Source organism: Bombina bombina, chromosome 2 (genome assembly GCF_027579735.1).
Source record: "Bombina bombina isolate aBomBom1 chromosome 2, aBomBom1.pri, whole genome shotgun sequence".
In the NCBI taxonomy this organism is placed as follows: domain Eukaryota; kingdom Metazoa; phylum Chordata; class Amphibia; order Anura; family Bombinatoridae; genus Bombina; species Bombina bombina.
The window spans coordinates 448,817,669-448,840,948 of record NC_069500.1 but is presented as its reverse complement, the minus strand read 5'-3'; positions in this window follow the sequence as shown (position 1 = coordinate 448,840,948).

The window sequence follows — 23,280 nt, the reverse complement described above, 5'->3', positions numbered from 1 at the left end:
AGGCCCTGCTTTTGTGTAATCTAGTCCCCCCAAGAACTCTGCGTTTGGTGAAATTGGAGACATTGGTGAATGAAGTGTGGAGATATAGCTAGAGTGTGCAATCAATTTATCCCAAATAGAGAAGACGTTCTCATATTGTGGGTATCTATTGGTAGAGTCCGGTCTATGCATCTTAGGGATCCAACACAAGACTCCCACGTTTGGGGTCTTTAAAATATGTGAGTCTATTATTACCCAGGCTTTAGTCTGTGCGTTCCTATGCCAGTCTAAAATTCTTTGGAGCCCTATAGCTTTGTAGTATGTGTCCAGGCATGGAAGATCCAATCCTCCCTCCATCAGTGGCCTATATAGTGTATTTCTATTTATTCTGGGCTTTATCGACCCCCATATGTATTTGTTTAGCGTGCCCTGCCATCTGTTAAGGAAAGATGTGGGGATTCTAATAGGGATAGCCTGCATTACATATAGTATTCTCGGAAGAGTTGTCATCCTTAATGTCTGAATCCTACCTAACCAGGAAAAAGGCCCCTTCTTCCAAGTATCTAGGTCTGTTTGGGTGAAGTGAAACAATTTGGAGTAATTTAATTTAAAGAGTAATCTATCATTTGGGGTGAGATGTATCCCGAGATATTTTAGTGTAGTAGTTTGTAATTTATACGGGCTATGGCTCATCAAATCGCCTAGTTCTGCACGAGGGAGGTTTATATTTAGTAGCTCCGATTTAGAGTAATTTATGGAAAAATAGGAAAGATTACCAAAAATCCTAAACTCCTCTGTAACTGCCCTCAGGGAGGTGATTGGTGTGGTAAGGGACAAAAGGACGTCATCTGCATATAATGATACTTTGTATTCATTCTCGCCTAAGGAGATACCTTTGATGTCATTGTTTTGTCTGATACGAGCTGCTAATGTTTCTATGCTGAGAACGAACAACAATGGGGAGAGGGGGCTACCCTGTCTTGTACCGTTGCCTATTTGAAACCCTTCTGACAACTGTCCGTTGATTCTAACTTTTGCAGTCGGGGAAATATATAGGGCCCGTATTCTATTAATGAGGGTGTCTCCAAATCCAAATTTGTGGCGAAAAGATATTCCCAATTTAACCTATCAAAAGCCTTTTCGGCATCTGTAGATAGAAAGATGGTGTTTATTTTATTTAATTTGGAATGTTCCATCAGCTGTAATGCTCTAATAGTATTATCTCTAGCCTCTCGTCCCTCTACGAATACTGTCTGGTCCATATGTATTAAGGAGGGAAGTATTGGACTAAGTCGGGCTGCCAGTATTTTTGCTAGAATCTTTAGGTCTGTATTTAATAGTGAAATGGGTCTATAGTCCGAGGGTGTGTCTAATGTTTTGCCTGGCTTAGGAATAACCGATATGTGTGCCTCTTTCATTAGAGTTGGAAGTTGGGTGTCGTCATCTAATGTTTGATATAGGGATAGTAGAGGGGCTACCAACTCTTCTGTAAATGTTTTATAATATTTATTGGTTAACCCGTCTGGGCCTGGGCTCTTGCCTGAGGGCAGGTCCTTAATAGCCTTCAATATTTCTAAAGCCGTTATTGGTGAGTCTAGGGCCGTCTTCTGTTGTAAAGTGATCGTAGGTAAATCCACTGAATCTAAATACGAGAGTATATTTGTAAGAGGGGGGGTTCCTTCACTTTTGATAAGTTATATATATGCTCATAATATTTCCTAAAAGACTCTGCTATTTCTGGGTTTCCATGTTTGAATATTCCATCACTGTCTTTAATGTTATAAATATGGTTTATAGCTGTTTTCTTTTTCAGGGCTTTAGCTAGTAAGGATCCTGCCTTATTCCCTCCATAAAAGTATATTTTTTTTAGATATAGTGCTTTCTTGTGTGCTTCTCTTTGTAGATGCGTGTTTAATGCTGCTCTAGCTTTGGTGAGTTTCCCTAATGTATCTGTGTTACTGGTATTTAGTTTATGTAAATGTTCCGCTTCTACTAGCAGCTGCGTCAGTTTCCGGTACTCTGCATTTCTATCCCTATTCTTTCTCGCTTTATGTTGTATACAGCATCCCCTAATAACCGCCTTATGTGCCTCCCATAATGTTCCCATCCCAGTTGCTGAATTATTATTTATTCTGAAGTATTCCTCTATTTTTGCCTTTATATCTTTTGTTATTTCTGGATCATGGAGGATTGACTCATCCATCCTCCAAGAGGATGCTCTTGAAGGCCTGTTGTGCCAATCGAGTTCCATTGTAACCGTTGCATGGTCTGTCCATGCTGCCGAGCTTATCTCTGTGTGTGTTGCAAGATGTATGTGGTTATGATCAAGAAGAAAATAATATATTCTCGAAAAAGACTTTTGCGCATGTGAGTAATGTGTGTAATCTTTTGTTTGAGGATGCTGTAGCCTCCATATGTCCACCATATTGTTATTGCAAAAACAGTCTATTATATTTGAGGCCTTAACTGTTGGGCATATTTTTCTTTTCTTTATGGAGGAACTATCAATTTGGGGTTCTGATGCGATATTAAGATCACCTCCAATAATTACTACCCCCTTCCCTAGTTCTAGAATTTTATCATTAGCTTTTCTTAAAAATCTCCTCTGTTGGGAGTTTGGTGCGTATAGACAGACTAAGGTCACCTGTGTATTAAATAATAATCCCGTTAAAATAATAACCCTGCCCTCCCTATCATCATATCTATTTTGGAGGTGGAAGTGAACATTCTTATGCAAGATAATTCCAACCCCTGCTACCTTCCTGTTCGGGTGTGAATTAAAGAAGCCAGTGGGGTATTCTCTGGATGTAAATTTAGGGGCACCTGACTTAACAAAATGTGACTCCTGAATAAAAATAATATCTCCCTTCAGTTTATGAAAATGTGACAATGCTACCGACCTCTTAGTAGGTGAGTTAAGGCCCTTACAGTTTTGAGTTAAACATTTAATTTGACTTAGTGCTTTAGATAAAGGAAGATATATATGTCCTCTATTAGTGTTTATGTGTTGATTAGTGTTTCTTATATTTCTCCCTATAGAGAGATTGGGCCACTTACCCAACGAAGTGGTATGAGTCCTTATGCAGCTGCTAGACATAACATCTGGAATTACAAAGTACATGACAACAATCTTGATAGTAACAACAATAAACAAAAACAACTCATAAAACTCAAAAAACTGCAAACCATTAACAACAAAACAATACTCGGTGCTAGCCAGGTTGTGATATAACCCGACTAACTCAATGTTTGGGGGTACAGTTAAAGTTAAGTACTAGGGTACTTGGTTAAGGTAACTGGGGGTTTCAGTGTAGCAAGACAGCTAGGGTATGTTGTTCTACCTGTTAAAGTTGTATCTTTAAGTATAGTTCTTAACATTGACATTCGCCATCATCGCTACTAGGCCTTATTTATTTGTTATGGCAACAAACAACCCAAGTTCATAATATAATAATACCCTTCCCAAGTTTTATCTCTTAGGGAAAATTTTTGTTTTACATCACATTTAGGTATGTTAATAAACATAAATGATATTAGAGCATCTTGCTTTTACCAATTTACCAGTCCTTTTTGACCAGAGTCTTTGCAGGATCTTATATTAGTCCCTTCTCCTTCAGTCTTCCACTGCTGGATGAGGGAGAGCCGGAGCATTTCTTAGCCTTTTGCGATTTATTGTTTGCCAGTGTGGGCGTTGGGGTTGAGGAACATCTGCTGGATTCTTCTTTGCTGGGTTGTTTTTCTCTTGTATGTGCGGCATTTTAGGGAGAGGGATGTGCAATGCTCTGCAGAATTCTTCTAGGTCCTCAGCACTTTTATATGTTATAATCATATTGTCTTTTATTAACTTTCAGGCAAAATGGGTATCCCCATCTATAGATATTGTGTTCTCTCAAGTGTTCAGTTAGAAATCTTGCTTCTCGGCGGTTGGTCAGAGTCTTTGGGCTTAGGTCAGCGTATACTTGAATGGACCTCCCTTCAAAAAGAATGGGTGTAGTTTTCCTGGCCGCTTGGGCCACAGTTTCCTTGTCTTGGTATTTGTGAAATTTGAGGATTATGTCCCTAGGTGGTTCGGAATCTTTTGGTCTGGGTCTTAGAGCCCTGTGCGCTCTGTCCAGTTGGTATGGAGTAGCAGAGGGGTTATTTGTTAGGTGTTGAAACAGTTTCTGTAAGTAGTGCTGGATTGCATCTTCTGTTACTGTCTCAGGCACTCCATGGATACGTAAATTCTGCCTTCTACCCCTATTATCTAGGTCTTCTAGTTGGCTCTTGAGTTGCTATATCTGTATATCCTGTATTGATAGGCATCTGGAATGTCCATCCACTATATTAGCCACATAATTTGTTTGCTCCTCCATATATTCAATTATTTTGTTGATTTCACTAATATCCTTTTTGACTGCTGCCAAGCCGTCTTTTAATATTTTCCCTACTTGTAGCAGTAAAGTATTAAAGTCCTCTTTTGAAGCAAGTAGAGTCAAGTCTGCTCTGGTGAGTGGTGCTTCACTTTCTGTGTCAAGAAGTGTGGGTTTTTGAGGAGGTGGATTTTCCTCTTGCTCAGAGTCTATCTCTTGTTCTTGAGAGGTGCTGAGAGCTTTAAAATATGTGCTCATTTTGGCTGTTGTGGCAGACATATTTTTGCTTGTTTTTTCACCTTTATTTTGATTCCTTGCAGCCATGGTGTGCTACTTAGATCGTTCTCTTTTCTTTTCAGTGCTAATTTATGCTGCGTTTTGTTGCTTATGTATTTTCTGCTTTCAGCTATACAGATGAGGCCTTCCTATGTGCTTAGATTAGTGTGTAGGGTCTTAAACCTCAATCTGTCAAATCTTCATGCACAAGCTATCCCCCAGCAGGGTATATGTGTGTCCGTTAGAGTGTGCAGCTTTATTCTTAGGACAAGGTATACTTTCTTATTGGGTGGCTAGTTGTTACCTGTTAAATAGCAAATGCAGTAATCTCTAGATACACTTCACTTTTGTTGCGATAGATAGCTACCCCTTTTTTATTATGTGAGCAATTCGCGCTTTTTACCTTACTCTGCTGAGGCCTGTTTGTCTTTTGCCTGCCGGTCCGGGTCCCCTTATTGTCTCCTCTTATGTGTTGTCAGCCTTCCACACCACCGATGGGGATGTATGTAGCGTTGCTATTGATTGTGGACTAGGCCCGATCTTAAGGCCTAGACCGGAATACAGGCGGTTAGTTTAACTTGCGGTCCTCCGTGTTTCCGAATGATCCGCTTCCAATGTGATGCCTCCAGCAGTTGTGCTAGTGATAGGGGTTCGTTTTCGCTGTTTTAGATAGTTTTTACATTTGGTTGCTTTGTCCCCAGCAAGGTTCAGCACGGAGCTCCAACTACATGCGACTGATCATGGCGGCAGTCGACTCCGCCCCCCTAATTCTATACTTTTATTAAAAATCTATACCATTCATAACACTCTTACATTTTTACTCATTTATATTCTCTATATGTTCAGTTATTCTTCAGACTTAATTCCTCTTTCTAAGTTAAAAAAAAGGGGTTATATCTATTTCAGAATTCAGCCAATATGGATATAATGTGTTAAAATTATAAATAACCTTGGCTTCTTCTAAGCAATTCTTCTTCAAAATTGCCTCCCCTCCAATTGCCTTGTACCTTACATAAACCTCAATACTTTAGGTCTTTAACCCCTTAGTGACCAGAGCACTTTTCCATTTTCTGTCCGTTTGGGACCAAGGCTATTTTTACATTTTTGCGGTGTTTGTGTTTAGCTGTAATTTTCTTCTTACTCATTTACTGTACCCACACATATTATATACCGTTTTTCTCGCCACTAAATGGACTTTCTAAAGATACCATTATTTTCATCATATCTTATAATTTACTATAAAAAAAATGATAAAATATGAGGAAAAATGGAAAAAAAACACACTTTTTCTAACTTTGACCCCCAAAATCTGTTACATATCTAAAACCACCAAAAAACACCCATGCTAAATAGTTTCTAAATTTTGTCCTGAGTTTAGAAATACCCAATGTTTACATGTTCTTTGCTTTTTTTGCAAGTTATAGGGCCATAAATACAAGTAGCACTTTGCTATTTCCAAACCATTTTTTTCCAAAATTAGCGCTAGTCACATTAGAACACTGATATCTTTCAGGAATACCTGAATATCCCTTGACATTTATATATTTTTTTTTAGTAGACATCCCAAAGTATTGATCTAGGCCAATTTTGGTATATTTCATGCCACCATTTCACCGCCAAATGCGATCAAATACAAAAAATTGTTCACTTTTTCACAAATTTTTTCACAAACTTTAGGTTTCTCACTGAAATTATTTACAAACAACTTGTGCAATTATGGCATAAATGGTTGTAAATTCTTCTCTGGGATCCCCTTTGTTCAGAAATAGCACACATATATGGCTTTGGCGTTGCTTTTTGGTAATTAGAAGGCCGCTAAATGCCACTGCGCACCACAAGTGTATCATGCCCAGCAGTTAAGGGGTTAATTAGGGAGCTTTTAGGGAGCTTGTAGGGTTAATTTTAGCTTTAGTGTAGTGTAGTAGACAACCCCAAGTATTGATCTAGGCACATTTTGGTATATTTCATGCCACCATTTCACCGCCAAATGCGATCAAATTAAAAAAAACGTAAAATTTTTCACAATTTTAGGTTTCTCACTGAAATCATTTACAAACAGCTTGTACAATTATGGCACAAATGGTTGTAAATGCTTGTCTGGGATCCCCTTTGTTCAGAAATAGCAGACATATATGACTTTGGCGTTGCTTTCTGGTAATTAGAAGGCCACTAAATCCTGTTGCGCCTCACACGTGTATTATGGCTAGCAGTGAAAGGGTTAATTAGGGAGTTTGTAGTGAGCTTGCAGGGTTAATTTTAGCTTTAGTGTAGAGATCAGCCTCCCATCTGACACATCCCACCCCCTGATCCCTCCCAAACAGCTCCCTTCCCTCCCCCACCCCACAATTGTCCCCGCCATCTTAAGTACTGGCAGAAAGTCTGCCAGTACTAAAATAAAAGGGTTTTAAAAAAAAAATGAATTTTTTTTTAGCATATTTACATATGCTACTGTGTAGGATCCCCCCCTTAGCCCCCAACCTCCCTGATCCCCCCCAAAACTGCTCTCTAACCCTCCCCTCTGCCTTATTGGGGGCCATCTTGGGTACTGGCAGCTGTCTGCCAGTACCCATTTTACAATAAAAAGTGTTTTTTTTTCTCTTTGTTTTTTTTTTTTCTGTAGTGTAGCTTCCCCCCCCCCCCCCACCCACAGACAAACCCCCACCACTTTGCTGATTATTTTATTTTTCGATTTACTTAATCTTTTTTATTTGCACATTTTCTGCAGTGTAGCGGTTCCCACCCGCTCCCTCCCCGTGCACGCGCCCGCCCCCCACCCTCCCGTGCACGCGCGCGCGCCCGTGCGCGCCCCCAGCCACCCCCGCCCACGATCCCGCCCCCCTTCACTTCCACAGGGCCATCGATGGCCGCCACCCCGCCTCCCGGTCCGGCTCCCACCCACCAACTCAGGTAGCCACCGATCTCCGGTGCAGAGAGGGCCACAGAGTGGCTCTCTCTGCACCGGATTACTTAAAAAGGTTATTGCAGGATGCCTCCATATCGAGGCATCACTGCAATAACCGGAAAGCAGCTGGAAGCGAGCAGGATCGCTTCCAGCTGCTTTCCACACTGAGGACGTGCAGGGTACGTTCTCAGGCATTAACTGCCTTTTTTCTGAGGACGTACCCTGCACGTCCTCAGTCGTTAAGGGGTTAATATTATTCTTATGTTTTTCTCTAAAGTGTAAGTAGAGGTTGGTATCCAGATTGCCTTTTTCTATATTCCATAGATGTTCTCTTATCCTGTCCCTCAGCATCCTGGTCGTTTCCCCCACGTAGATTAAATTACATGTGCATAGTAGCATGTACACAACCCCTTTACTACTACACCTAATTGTGTCTCTTATCTCATAGTCTTTCTCTGTGCCTGGGGTCATGATTTTCTTCTTTTTATTACTGTGTCTACATGCATTGCATGTTACACATGTAAATAAACCTTTTAAGGCATGTTATTGTAGTCACTGAATTTTAAGGTCTCAATGTCCTACATCATTAATACTGACTCCAGGGATAGTATTAGGGTGTTAGGTTTTTTCCCCATTTTTTTTTCTTTATTGACTTCTAAGGGGGAATAAGTTATCGCGCACGCTGAATTTTAAGTTCAGCTTTTTTAGCACATCTGGTTAGCGCAAGAGCGATAAATTTTTACTTTCAACTCATAATACAAGTGCAATTCGCCACACGCAAAAAGTTTACTTCTAGCTCAATTAGCACTCTAGCGAAATCACTAATTAGTGCTCCACTCGCAATCTGGCCCTTAGTATTTAATGTCCCTTTAATGCTAACTATAAAATAGAGAAACCTAGCAGCAAGTTGGTAATGGTTTCTCTCCGATCTTCAGTCAAAATTGCACTCAAAATTTGGGGGAGTTGACAATGAGGAAGTTTAGGAAAAGATTTTAATTTCTAGGGGTCAATAATATTAACAGGAACAGTTAAATGTAGTAGCTGTAGTCTAAAGTCACTTTTCATTTTGATTAGCATAAGAGTTTATTGTTTGCTTATTTTTGCTTAACCCTTTGAAAGCTAATCTTACACTGTGCAACTCCCAGTGTCTAATACAGATTGTTAACCACATTAAGCATGACACGTCATATACACACACTTTACCGAAATTTAACGACATAAAACATACAATTAAACTGTATTCTGCAATGTGCAGACAGATCTGTGTAATCCACCATTGATCCTTTCATATTAACTAATTGAGCTCTTGTGTCTTTTATTCATTTTGCTTCATTTTGGTACCGGCTGCTGTGCATCCCTCATTCAATATATTGTTACACCTTTAATCCGCAATAACATGTTGAATTATCCCTTGGATATCCTTCCTTAACACCCATTTGAAAGTACTTTTACTAGGTTTGACTTATCACACTAAGTGATGCTGAGGGAAGAATAAAGCTTACTGACTATTAGCTTATACTGTGTAATTGTCTACTATCACTTAAAGGGACAGTAAGACATTTCTGTTGAGTTGCTATAGAAGAACATCATGGTTAGCCTGAAGAAGTCAGCAGAGTGGAGTTTAAGTTCTGGGAATAATAATTTGCTCAATTTTCAGAGCTAAATTACAAGAAAAGGAGGCAAAATAAATAATGCAAGTAAATTGCACAGTTGTTTAATTATGCATAACTGAACATTTTATATACAAACCTCAAGGTGTTTACTGTCCCTGTAACTATACAAGCTATACCAACTTTTTTTTTATAAGACCTGTGAAACAAGAGATCAAGCTGGCTCATGGTTTCCTCAACTCTATTATATTTTACTTGCCATTGTTGCAATACAAAAGTATTGTTATCACGCAGGCTCTATGGCAACACAAGGTATGGCAAGACTACTACCTCTGTGATTGAGAAAATAATATATCTAAGGCTGACTAACAAGAAAAGAGTCTTCCAAGACCACAGGTATTGTAATATTAATTATTATTTGAACGTAATTCCAAAATAAACTAAGACAGACCATAGTACTGACATACAAAAAAGAGTCAATAGGGATCAACCAATATCCAAATGAACATATAATGTGATATATACACGGCTGAACTGTAGTTTATAGTGGTCCAGCGAAAACTCTGAGTCTCCAAGACAATGAAGTCAGCGGCATGCAAGCAATATATTCACAACCTTAGTGGCACTCACCCCCTCCATGTGTCTCATCTGGCTTGTCCCATGATTCATATGCAGTGGAGCCTTACCAGCCTTCACACTTCCTCCCAGGATATACTTTAGCCCCTCCACTGTCAACTCGCCACAGTCTATGATAGACCGATCTCCAGAGATGATGATGACGACAGGTCACATGTTCTAGGGGAACCAATCCCAGGTCTGTAATAGAAAAAGAAAGAAGAGAGTTCTGTCCTTAAAATATAGCATTTATTTTCCAAACTTAAAAGAATAACATCCATATGCATGATCTTAAAAAGTGAAGGTTCTGTATATCAGGATGCATTACGCGTTTCGGCCTGAGCCTTTAGCTTTTCCTAAAGTTATAGTTGATAAATGCTTATGTATGCGCGTATTCACATCTCTAGTGGTAGGACCCACATATTGCAGGAAACATGAATTGCAAGTGATAAGATATACCACAAATATAGACGTACAATTCGAACAACACTTAATTGGAAATGTTTTTTGAGTAACTGTGGATCTAAAATTTTCAGTGATGAGTGTGTAATGATACATACGGGCAAGCGGATCAATAGATCCGCTGCCCGTGTGTAGCGTAGGCGGGCGGATAGCTTTGCGAGTTAAGAAGCTGTCCGCCCGCCTCTTAGTACATTCAGATGGCGACGTAAAGTGCAAGCTGACACATTTGTACCCTTTGCCTGAAGGTCAGCTTGAATTTGACTGGAAGTTAATCAATGTTCTTTATCCACCATTCGAACAATCCTTCGTTGCAATCTTTGATCAATTTTTCTCTTTCGTCCAGGTCCAGGGAGACTAGCTACAGTGCCATGGGCTGTAAGCTTCTTGACAATGTTGAGCACAGTGGACACAGGAACATTAAAGGGACAGTATACTGTAAAATAGTTTTCCCTTAATGTGTTTACAATTGCTTTTTTTTTACCAACTGCGGAGTAAAAAATGTATGAAATTAGCTTTTCAAGGTTTATTTGTGAATATTAAAGCTCTGATTTTGTGTTTTGAAGCCACAACCTAATAAAATGGGTTGAGCTTGTAGGTATAATCAGATCTCATTACTGTATCACATTGTGTACATAAACATGTTTCTTAATCTTATATATCTGTCCATAAAACAATCACCAGTACTTGGAGAGAACAATGGAAACTCAACATTTTAATACCTTATCTCTGCTATATCCTACTGGGAGTATAATTTCTCCTGTTGGCTGTGTTTACAAAGCTTATCTATAGCTGGGACCTGCGGCCACAAACTTTCAGAATAGGTGGGGATACCACATGCTAAATCAACTATTTCAAATGCCAATATAAGGGTAAAGGATCTACTTGTAAACAATTTAATACACTCCAGCAGGTAAAGTGGATCATTGGGAACAAATTAAAGGGGAGAACATTTTTGAGTAAACTGTCCCTTTAAGATCTCTGGAGATGGACTTGTAACCTTGAGATTGTCCATGCTTTTCCACAATTTTTGTTCTCAAATCCTTCGACAATTCTTTGCTGCTCTTTCTCTTCTCCATGCTCAGTGTGGCACACAGAGACACACAACAGAAAGGTTGAGTCAATTTTTTACCATTTCAACTGGTTGCCAGTGTGATTTTTGTATTGTCAGCACCTGTTAATTGATACAGGTGAGTTTAATTTCAAATTACAGTTGCATCACAAACTTGGAATGCAATTATTTCTTACAATTTTGAGAAGGTGCCAATAATTTTGTCCAGTCCATTTTTGGAGTTTTGCGTAAAATGTGTCAGATTTGGCTTTTTTTCTCCACTTTTTTGAGTCATACCAATACAAACAAAATAAATAAACATGAGAATGCCTAAACATTTGTAATTGCAACAATTTTCTGGGCAAAGTCGTACATTATCTGACACAAATGCAGGAGTGCCAATATTTTTGATATCCAAATATGAACACAATGTAAGTCCAAGCACCAAAAGACTATCTTGATCACTTTTTAGAAGAATATAATATATCAGCCTGTGATCCAGGATAGTTCCTGTAGCTTAGTATAGCTCTAATATGACAATATTGTGTTGCTAAGTTCAAAACAACACTTTGTGATAATGTCAGTCTGCTGTGGTATAACAAAACAGTTTGTGTGTTTAGACGTGCAGATTCTTACCCGCTCCTTGCGGAAATGGTGAATACCTCTCACTGCTGCTTGTGCCGTGTCTTGCATCCCGTCCGTGTGTGCCGGTCCACAGGAGCCACCCCAAATCCGTCAGGCATCGGCTGCAAAAGGCTTGCGCTCCCTCCTCGGTCACACTTGTGACGGTCAGTACCGCTTTAGCTCTTGTACTTTGTTCTTTGAATAATTGTTTGGACAACAGTGCTCATAGGAAATCCTTTGTTTCTTTGACACAGGGTTTGTCAATATTTTCTTTTTTCTTTGGTGCCTGTGCTCACTCCAAATCCCTTCGTAGTACTTTATCACATATCACGATCTTGCGATCAAAGAATAGAGGAGCACTAGGCAAAATTCGGTATGAATAAAACTTAGCTTTTATTTGGCTTATAGCTCATCTTAAAAACTCATAATTAACAACATTTGTAACAGATAGCGTAGCACCCTCTATTGCTTACGCGTTTCGGCGATAGCCGTAGTCATAGCATGAGAGGTTCACATACAAAACTTTCATTTAAAAGCCCCAATACCTTTTGATTGGTTAATTAAAACTTCTTTGAAATCTGACTACTCGCTATCTGATAGGTTGTTTTGCTTTGACTTTAATTTACTCATTCAGGTACTGAACAGGTGTGTACTTCTCCTGTCGGAGGAAAAGGGCGTGTTTAAGAATTTAGCTCTGAACATTTGTGTATTCACTCCTCACCTATGTTAGCTATGGGATGTCATTTTTAAATGAATTGAAAATAAAGTTTGGCAGAATGACTCCTAACTTCCTACTTCTATCTATGTGCATACAACAAAAGTTAATCAATAAAAAAAAATGTATTATTATTTAGAAAATCTAAATCACATATTTCTTTAACTTACACTTAGTTATATTCCTCGACCTACTACAATTTGCGATTTTAACTCGTAAATATATGAGTTTAAAGAGACAGTTGCAGGTATAAATTTATAATGTTTTCAGCAAGTGCATTTATTATATCTTATCTGCTATGTACATCCTAAATCGCTCTGCAGCAGGTTGTCACCGATTGAACATAATGTTCTGGAAGTATGCAAATAGTGCTCCCACAAAACCTCAAGCTCGATATATAACTTTTGCCCTATAGTTAAGGTGATCAGTAGGCATTTGCCTTAAAATATATATATATGAAAAAATCTCTTGGTTACTTCAAGAGAAGGTTACCATCTATGGAGTTAGAGAGACCTGTAGGGACTAGTTATACAAGGTTGATACTTGGTTATGTTTCAAGTTTTGAATTTTCTTAAAAATTTTAAATTTTTATGTTTTAATTATTAAGTTTTGAATTCAACATCGTGAATTGTTCTATTTTGATAACTTAATCTGGATGTATTCAGTTTCTAATATTAGACACATTTCATTGTTTAACGTAATTTACTGTTACTCTTAGTTTTCTATGTTTAGTGTTTAGTGTTTAACATCTCAAATATTTTATAAAAACATTTCAAATATTTTGAATATATCTCACATTTGGCCCTTCACTAAAATATGACTTTTTTATTGTTCGTTCATTCAGAATACCTATCTTAATGTTAGATTCTTTTCTCTGTTCCAATTCTCTTTCTTTGGTTTTTCTAAAATTGTCCATTTGAGTGAAGCTGGGTCACTGTTATGTTCCGTTTTAAAATGTTGCACTAGTGTTGTTGTCAATGTGCCATTTTTAATATTGTTAACATGTTCCCTTATTCTCTCACGTACCTCTCTTGTCGTGAGTCCTACATATTGTAGGTTGCAAAGTGTACATGTTAGTAAGTAGACTACCCCACTCTCTCTGCAGTTTAGACATCTATCATGATTATATATCTGGCCTGTTACTGTACATTTAAAGATATTACCTGGTTGCAAGTATTCACATGCCTTACAAGTGTGGTTACTACAATGAAATGTGCCCTTGCATGTCAACCATGAACTCATGTTCACTTCTTTCTTTTTTAGCCTTGATGTTGCTATTTTATTACCTATGGATTTTGCCTTTTTATAGGAAAACCTGCATCCCTGTTTTACTGTGTCTAACAATTTATCATCTGCCTGTAACATAGGTAAATGCTTTTGTATAATGTTGCAGATTTGGTGAAACTGATTGCTGTACTTCGTTACAAAAGTAACTCTTTCGTCTCTTGCTCTACGTTTGTCGTCACTTTTGGTCTTTAATAAATCACTTCTCTTAGTTTTTGAAACTAGATCTTTTGTCTCAGTTAATAATCTGTGAGGATAGCCTCTGTGTTTCAATTTGTCTGTTAGAATTTGTGCATGTTTCTCAAAAAGAGGTTCTGTGCTACAATTTCTTTTTAATCTAGTGTACTGTCCTTTGGCTACAGAGCTGAAAACCCTTTTGGGGTGGTTGCTTTTCGCATGCAATAGGGTGTTCCCACTTATTGGTTTCACATACACTTCTGTTTCTATCTGTTCTTTCTCTGTACCCCTTAGTAGTACATCTAAATAGTGAATCTCATTTTTTGCCCATTCAAATGTAAAAGTTAAACCTACTTCATTGGTATTTAGCAGTGAAACAAACTCTTTAGCATTTTCAGCTGAACCATCCCAAATAAAAATCAAATCATCTATGAAGCGTCTATAGTATATTATCCTCTTTTGAAGTGGGTCTCTACATTCATAGATGTGGGACAGCTCCCACCAACCCATGAACAGGTTGGCATAGGAGGGGGCAAACTTGGCCCCCATAGCTGTCCCACATCTCTGGAGGTAGAAGACCCCCTCAAACATAAAATAATTGTGTGTTAAAAGATATTTTGTTACTTCTTGTATGTAATTACAGAATTGTTGGTCATGTCCAGCTATCCTGTTTATGAAAAAATATATAGCTTTCAAGCCCATTTCATGTGGAATGGAAGAATATAATGCTTGTGCATCGATTGTTAACCAGCTGTAATTTGAGTGCCATTCACACATCTCTATTTCATTTAACAATTGTTTTGTGTCCCGTAAATAGCTACTTAATCTAGTTACCATTGGTTGTAAAATGCCATCTAACCATTGTGATAGGTGTTCGTTCAATGACCCAATCCCACTAATGATTGGTCTTCCTGTCATGTTTTCTATCCCTTTGTGGATTTTGGGCAGTAGATTAAAATGTGGTGTTACTGGGTGTTCAACTAAGAGAAAATCTCTTGTTTTTTCATCAAAATAACCAAATTCAAAACCATCATCAATTAGTTGGGTCAACTCTCTTTTATATCTATTTGTTGGGTCATTACTCAGTTTAAAGTATTGTTTTGTGTCTTCCAACTGTCTTAGGGCTTCCTGTATGAAGTGAGTTCTATCTAGGACTACTATTGAGCCCCCCTTGTCTGCATTTCTTAAAACAATATCATGATTGTCACCCAATTTTTTAATTGCAAGCTTCATATCTTTATTAAGATTCATATTTTTATTTTTATTCATTGTATATGCAAGTTTGTTCAGATCCTGTTCTACCCTTTGTTGGAACTTTTCCAGTAGTGTTCCTCTACTTTGTATAGGATAAAATTGTGAGGGGTTTTGTAATTTTGGACCTAAAACTTTAGGTGTTATTTCATCTGAGTACTGAGCACTTTCTGATTGTAAGTTTTCAAGCGCCACTAAGTCACATGCTTCTCCAAAGGATAGGACTTCTGTCTCTGAATCCTTATAGATATCATTCACTGTTCTGCTATTTGAATTAGCTGCGCCTGGACCTACTTCAGAAAAGTGCTTTTTGAGATTAAAATTTCGAATGAGTCTGTTTACATCCAACAGGGTGTCAAAGAGGTTAAAATTTTCTGATGGAACATAATTTAGACCTAGCTCTAATGTCTTTTTCTCACTTTCGGTTAAATTATATGTGGAAAGGTTGACAACCAAATTTAGTTGTATTTGGCTAGTCCCCTGCCTCTCCTGGTTGGGTACCTGTCCTGTCTGTGATTTCCTTTGCCTCTTCCCCCCCCTTCTGGTCTTATGGGGGGGTTTGGAAAAACCTGAGCAATTTCGTTATAATCAGTGTCTTTTAAAATCCCTTGAACTTTTGGGTTTGTAACTGGTCTGGTGGGAGCATTGGTCTGATTTGTATTTGTTACACTTTGATCTGTATAATTAGATGATCCTGTTTCTTTAGGTCTTACTACTGGTGTTTCCCTACTCTGTGTTGGTATATCACTGCTCTGTTCCTCTTCACCTGAAGAGGGACCTTCCTAAATCGCTCTGCAGCAGGTTGTCACCGATTGAACATAATGTTCTGGAAGTATGCAAATAGTGCTCCCACAAAACCTCAAGCTCGATATATAACTTTTGCCCTATAGTTAAGGTGATCAGTAGGCATTTGCCTTAAAATATATATATATGAAAAAATCTCTTGGTTACTTCAAGAGAAGGTTACCATCTATGGAGTTAGAGAGACCTGTAGGGACTAGTTATACAAGGTTGATACTTGGCTATGTTTCAAGTTTTGAATTTTCTTAAAAATTTTAAATTTTTATGTTTTAATTATTAACTTTTGAATTCAACATCGTGAATTGTTCTATTTTGATAACTTAATCTGGATGTATTCAGTTTCTAATATTAGACACATTTCATTGTTTAACATAATTTACTGTTACTCTTAGTTTTCTATGTTTAGTGCTTAGTGTTTAACATCTCAAATATTTTATAAAAACATTTCAAATATTTTGAATATATCTCACATTTGGCCCTTCACTAAATATGACTTTTTTATTGTTTGTTCATTCTTAATATTTTCCTTTCTTAGCGGGATATTATCTGTTTTTATTTGGAAACTATTAATACATATCTGAGGGACATTAGTCAAACTATTTGTGTGCCACTTAACCCTCTATTGCTATCTTAAAGAGACATTTTGTAATTGGATATTTTCGATGCTTTGAGTTTTACTAAGTTTAAGGTGTCGGTTCTTTTCCAAAGGGTTATCGATGATGCCGAGTTTGTTAAAGTGTGGAACAGGACACTAACTGATTGCTCCTTAAAGTTAATGCTTCTGTTAATTGATCATAAAACGAAATTGCTGAAAGAAGTGTCTAAACAGATGGATGCTATACAGGATGTACTAAGTGATCTTAGTAATGAGATACAATTTGAGAAATTTGACTTAATCTTAAAAAACACTGTGGCAGAAGCCAAATAATTGTTGAAAGATATCAAAAATGAAAAGTATCTAAGAGATCAGTCAGACTATGATTCAAATAAGGTGTACATTTGGCAAAAAAGATCTAGAGCAAACTATAGAAGGGGCACTGGTAGAGGTAGAAACAGGGGCAGAACTAATAGTAACAGGGGTCCAAATAGAGAGACAGCAGGCACTAACTCAACAAAAAAGACAGTAACCTTTAGTGAGAGTGATTTTGAATCTGACTTCTCAGCAGAAGGTCCCTCTTCAGGTGAAGAGGAACAGAGCAGTGATATACCAACACAGAGTAGGGAAACACCAGTAGTAAGACCTAAAGAAACAGGATCATCTAATTATACAGATCAAAGTGTATCAAATACAAATCAGACCAATGCTCACACCAGACCAGTTACAAACCCAAAAGTTCAAGGGATTTTAAAAGACACTGATTATAACGAAATTGCTCAGGTTTTTCCAAACCCCCCCATAAGACCAGAAGGGGGGGAAGAGGGAAAGGAAATCACAGACAGGACAGGTACCCAACCAGGAGAGGCAGGGGACTAGCCAAATACAACTAAATTCGGTTGTCAACCTTTCCACATATAATTTAACCGAAAGTGAGAAAAAGACATTAGAGCTAGGTCTAAATTATGTTCCATCAGAAAATTTTAACCTCTTTGACACCCTGTTGGATGTAAACAGACTCATTCGAAATTTTACTCTCAAAAAGCACTTTTCTGAAGTAGGTCCAGGCGCAGCTAATTCAAATAGCAGAACAGTGAATGATATCTATAAGGATTCAGAGGCAGAAGTCCTATCCTTTGGAGAAGCATGTGACTTAGTGGCGCTTGAAAACTTACAATCAGAAAGTGCTCAGTACTCAGATGAAATAACACCTAAAGTTTTAGGTCCAAAATTACAAAACCCCTCACAATTTTATCCTATACAAAGTAGAGGAACACTACTGGAAAAGTTCCAACAAAGGGTAGAACAGGATCTGAACAAACTTGCATATACAATGAATAAAAATAAAAATATGAATCTTAATAAAGATATGAAGCTTGCAATTAAAAAATTGGGTGACAATCATGATATTGTTTTAAGAAATGCGGACAAGGGGGGCTCAATAGTAGTCCTAGATAGAACACACTTCATACAGGAAGCCCTAAGACAGTTGGAAGACACAAAACAATACTTTAAACTGAGTAATGACCCAACAAATAGATATAAAAGAGAGTTGACCCAACTAATTGATGATGGTTTTGAATTTGGTTATTTTGATGAAAAAACAAGAGATTTTCTCCTAGTTGAACACCCAGTAACACCACATTTTAATCTACTGCCCAAAATCCACAAAGGGATAGAAAACATGACAGAAAGACCAATCATTAGTGGGATTGGGTCATTGAACGAACACCTATCACAATGGTTAGATGGCATTTTACAACCAATGGTAACTAGATTAAGTAGCTATTTACGGGACACAAAACAATTGTTAAATGAAATAGAGATGTGTGAATGGCACTCAAATTACAGCTGGTTAACAATCGATGCACAAGCATTATATTCTTCCATTCCACATGAAATGGGCTTGAAAGCTATATATTTTTTCATAAACAGGATAGCTGGACATGACCAACAATTCTGTAATTACATACAAGAAGTAACAAAATATCTTTTAACACACAATTATTTTATGTTTGAGGGGGTCTTCTACCTCCAGAGATGTGGGACAGCTATGGGGGCCAAGTTTGCCCCCTCCTATGCCAACCTGTTCATGGGTTGGTGGGAGCTGTCCCACATCTATGAATGTAGAGACCCACTTCAAAAGAGGATAATATACTATAGACGCTTCATAGATGATTTGATTTTTATTTGGGATGGTTCAGCTGAAAATGCTAAATACCAATGAAGTAGGTTTAACTTTTACATTTGAATGGGCAAAAAATGAGATTCACTATTTAGATGTACTACTAAGGGGTACAGAGAAAGAACAGATAGAAACAGAAGTGTATGTGAAACCAATAAGTGGGAACACCCTATTGCATGCGAAAAGCAACCACCCCAAAAGGGTTTTCAGCTCTGTAGCCAAAGGACAGTACACTAGATTAAAAAGAAATTGTAGCACAGAACCTCTTTTTGAGAAACATGCACAAATTCTAACAGACAAATTGAAACACAGAGGCTATCCTCACAGATTATTAACTGAGACAAAAGATGTAGTTTCAAAAACTAAGAGAAGTGATTTATTAAAGACCAAAAGTGACGACAAACGTAGAGCAAGAGACGAAAGAGTTACTTTTGTAACGAAGTACAGCAATCAGTTTCACCAAATCTGCAACATTATACAAAAGCATTTACCTATGTTACAGGCAGATGATAAATTGTTAGACACAGTAAAACAGGGATGCAGGTTTTCCTATAAAAAGGCAAAATCCATAGGTAATAAAATAGCAACATCAAGGCTAAAAAAGAAAGAAGTGAACATGAGTTCATGGTTGACATGCAAGGGCACATTTCATTGTAGTAACCACACTTGTAAGGCATGTGAATACTTGCAACCAGGTAATATCTTTAAATGTACAGTAACAGGCCAGATATATAATCATGATAGATGTCTAAACTGCAGAGAGAGTGGGGTAGTCTACTTACTAACATGTACACTTTGCAACCTACAATATGTAGGACTCACGACAAGAGAGGTACGTGAGAGAATAAGGGAACATGTTAACAATATTAAAAATGGCACATTGACAACAACACTAGTGCAACATTTTAAAACGGAACATAACAGTGACCCAGCTTCACTCAAATGGACAATTATAGAAAAACCAAAGAAAGAGAATTGGAACAGAGAAAAGAATCTAACATTAAGAGAGGTATTCTGGATACACAAGCTCAGAACCAGAATACCCCTGGGTCTTAACTCAGAATTTGATTTATTAAATTGTTGGCAAAATTAAATTAACCAAAATATAACAAAAGAACTGCTGGATATAAAAAATTCTCTCCTTTTTGATACTATTTACATACCCACTATAGGAAAGAATAAGATTTAATAATTTCAATCGATAACCCTTTGGAAAAGAACTGACACCTTAAACTTAGTAAAACTCAAAGCATCGAAAATATCCAATTACAAAATGTCTCTTTAAGATAGCAATAGAGGGTTAAGTGACACACAAATAGTTTGACTAATGTCCCTCAGATATGTATTAATAGTTTCCAAATAAAAACAGATAATATCCCGCTAAGAAAGGAAAATATTAAGAATGAACAAACAATAAAAAAGTCATATTTAGTGAAGGGCCAAATGTGAGATATATTCAAAATATTTGAAATGTTTTTATAAAATATTCGAGATGTTAAACACTAAACACTAAACATAGAAAACTAAGAGTAACAGTAAATTATGTTAAACAATGAAATTTGTCTAATATTAGAAACTGAATACATCCAGATTAAGTTATCAAAATAGAACAATTCACGATGTTGAATTCAAAACTTAATAATTAAAACATAAAATGTTTAAATTTTTAAGAAAATTCAAAACTTGAAACATAACCAAGTATCAACCTTGTATAACTAGTCCCTACAGGTCTCTCTAACTCCATAGATGGTAACCTTCTCTTGAAGTAACCAAGAGATTTTTTCATATATATATATTTTAAGGCAAATGCCTACTGATCACCTTAACTATAGGGCAAAAGTTATATATCGAGCTTGAGGTTTTGTGGGAGCACTATTTGCATACTTCCAGAACATTATGTTCAATCGGTGACAACCTGCTGCAGAGCGATTTAGGATGTACATAGCAGATAAGATATAATAAATGCACTTGCTGAAAACATTATAAATTTATACCTGCAACTGTCTCTTTAAACTCATATATTTACGAGTTAAAATCGCAAATTGTAGTAGGTCGAGGAATATAACTAAGTGTAAGTTAAAGAAATATGTGATTTAGATTTTCTAAATAATAATATTTTTTTTTTATTGATTAACTTTTGTTGTATGCACATAGATAGAAGTAGGAAGTTAGGAGTCATTCTGCCAAACTTTATTTTCAATTCATTTAAAAATTACATCCCATAGCTAACATAGGTGAGGAGTGAATACACAAATGTTCAGAGCTAAATTCTTAAACACGCCCTTTTCCTCCGACAGTAGAAGTACACACCTGTTCAGTACCTGAATGAGTAAATTAAAGTCAAAGCAAAACAACCTATCAGATAGCGAGTAGTCAGATTTCAAAGAAGTTTTAATTAACCAATCAAAAGGTATTGGGGCTTTTAAATGAAAGTTTTGTATGTGAACCTCTCATGCTATGACTACGGCTATCGCCGAAACGCGTAAGCAATAGAGGGTGCTACGCTATCTGTTACAAATGTTGTTAATTATGAGTTTTTAAGATGAGCTATAAGCCAAATAAAAGCTAAGTTTTATTCATACCGAATTTTGCCTAGTGCTCCTCTCTTCTTTGATCGCAAGATCGTGATATGTGATAAAGTGCCAATATTTTTGGCCTTGACACATATACATATATATATATATATATATATATATATATATATATATATTTAAATAAAATGTACATTTGCTTTGTGAAGAACAAACCCTTTTAAACCATCTTGTAGCACACTTTCAGCTTAGAGCACATTGGCTTAGCACACCTTTGGGTTTGCGCTCAAATAAAAGCCAGAAAAGAGTGTCACATAAAAATTTATCAGGTGAGGGATTTAGCATGGCTTTTTCTAGAGAAGTACCTTTTTACTTTCAACTTTTAATATGAGCATAATAATAAGAGTGCTATTAATTTAAGTTGTTAGCCCCCAACAGTGCTACTCTTTTTGAGCTCCACTTTAATTTGGACCTATATGTAAGATGGAAATGAGATTTAAAATGGAAATGAGGAACAACACTGCTGCCCTTCATTGCACTTAATTGACCATGCCTATTTTATTTTTTTTTTAACCAATTTTGGCTTATATATGCATACCATCTTCTATGTCACCCTGAATAATAGATATACATTTGCTATACATATATATAATTTTCCCCATATGTTGGCAATGTAAATAAAAGGAATAGAGAATGTGTTATCTTTAAAAACGTAAAATCATGTATAGTTACTGCAAATATGAGGTGCTTGCAAGGAGATATGACTACTACACAGAAATATTTCCAGGGTCAGTAGAGAAAAAAAACGTAAAGAGAACATTTCATCCAGAATAATTTATAAATGACAAGAGGCCACTACTTCAGATCTGAGGAAAGAAAATTACACTATCAGTAAAGAAAAGTGTCCTTTATGATAAGAGAAGTCAGTTTGTGGTATTTACTACTGAGGGAGGCTGTGATTTCAGATACAGGAAGATTTAAAATATGGTTAGACAGATTATTAGTGAATAATGACATACAAGGTTAAGTCAGTAGACATAAACATAGGAAGGCAGTTGATCCATGGAGAAGTCTGGCTTTTATGATCAGGATTATTTTCATAATGGGAACATTTTTTAAATAGGGGTTTTATCTAATTCTTTTAGCGCTATATAAAATATGTAAATGTTAAAACCATAGAAGGACCTTGATGGTCTTAAGTCTTCTTTGGATTTTAACCTATATTTAGAAAGATTATGAGAAAAGTAGTGCATTGTTTTCATAAAACCAGTTCTTTAAAAATAGGTATTCAAAACTTTGCTACTATCTGAAATGTACTGAGAGTATTTTTTTAACCTGTATACTGAAAATTCTTTGGAGCAGGGTCCTCCTCTTGTATTTTTTTTTTAATTTAGTCTGTTTTATGTGTCTTTATTTCTTTTTTTACCATCAGCTCATGTCGCTGTGTACCCCCATAATGATTATTATGAAGATTATGAAGATGACGTTAATCCTATGTATGAACAGAATTAAAGACTTAACAAACAGAAAACACTGATATAAACCTACATCCAGTTATCTTCTGGGCTATGGATATTAGTAGCTAATAGGTACAATTTTATTTTTAAGAATAAAACAAAGAATGCCTACCTTTAAAATATAATTACTAATTTATTAATTATTAGCATTAATTATTTTAACTTTTAAAATTTTACAATTTGTTTAACCTAAGTCATTGAATAACACACTAAAGGATTCAGTTCATAGCTCACACATATTTTTTTTTAATTTGATATGATGAAACTAGCTCCGTTTTCTTATTCTGAAAATGTATTTTATGAGTTACCCTCATTTAGATACTTACACACCCACGATAAACTCTTATCCAATTTAG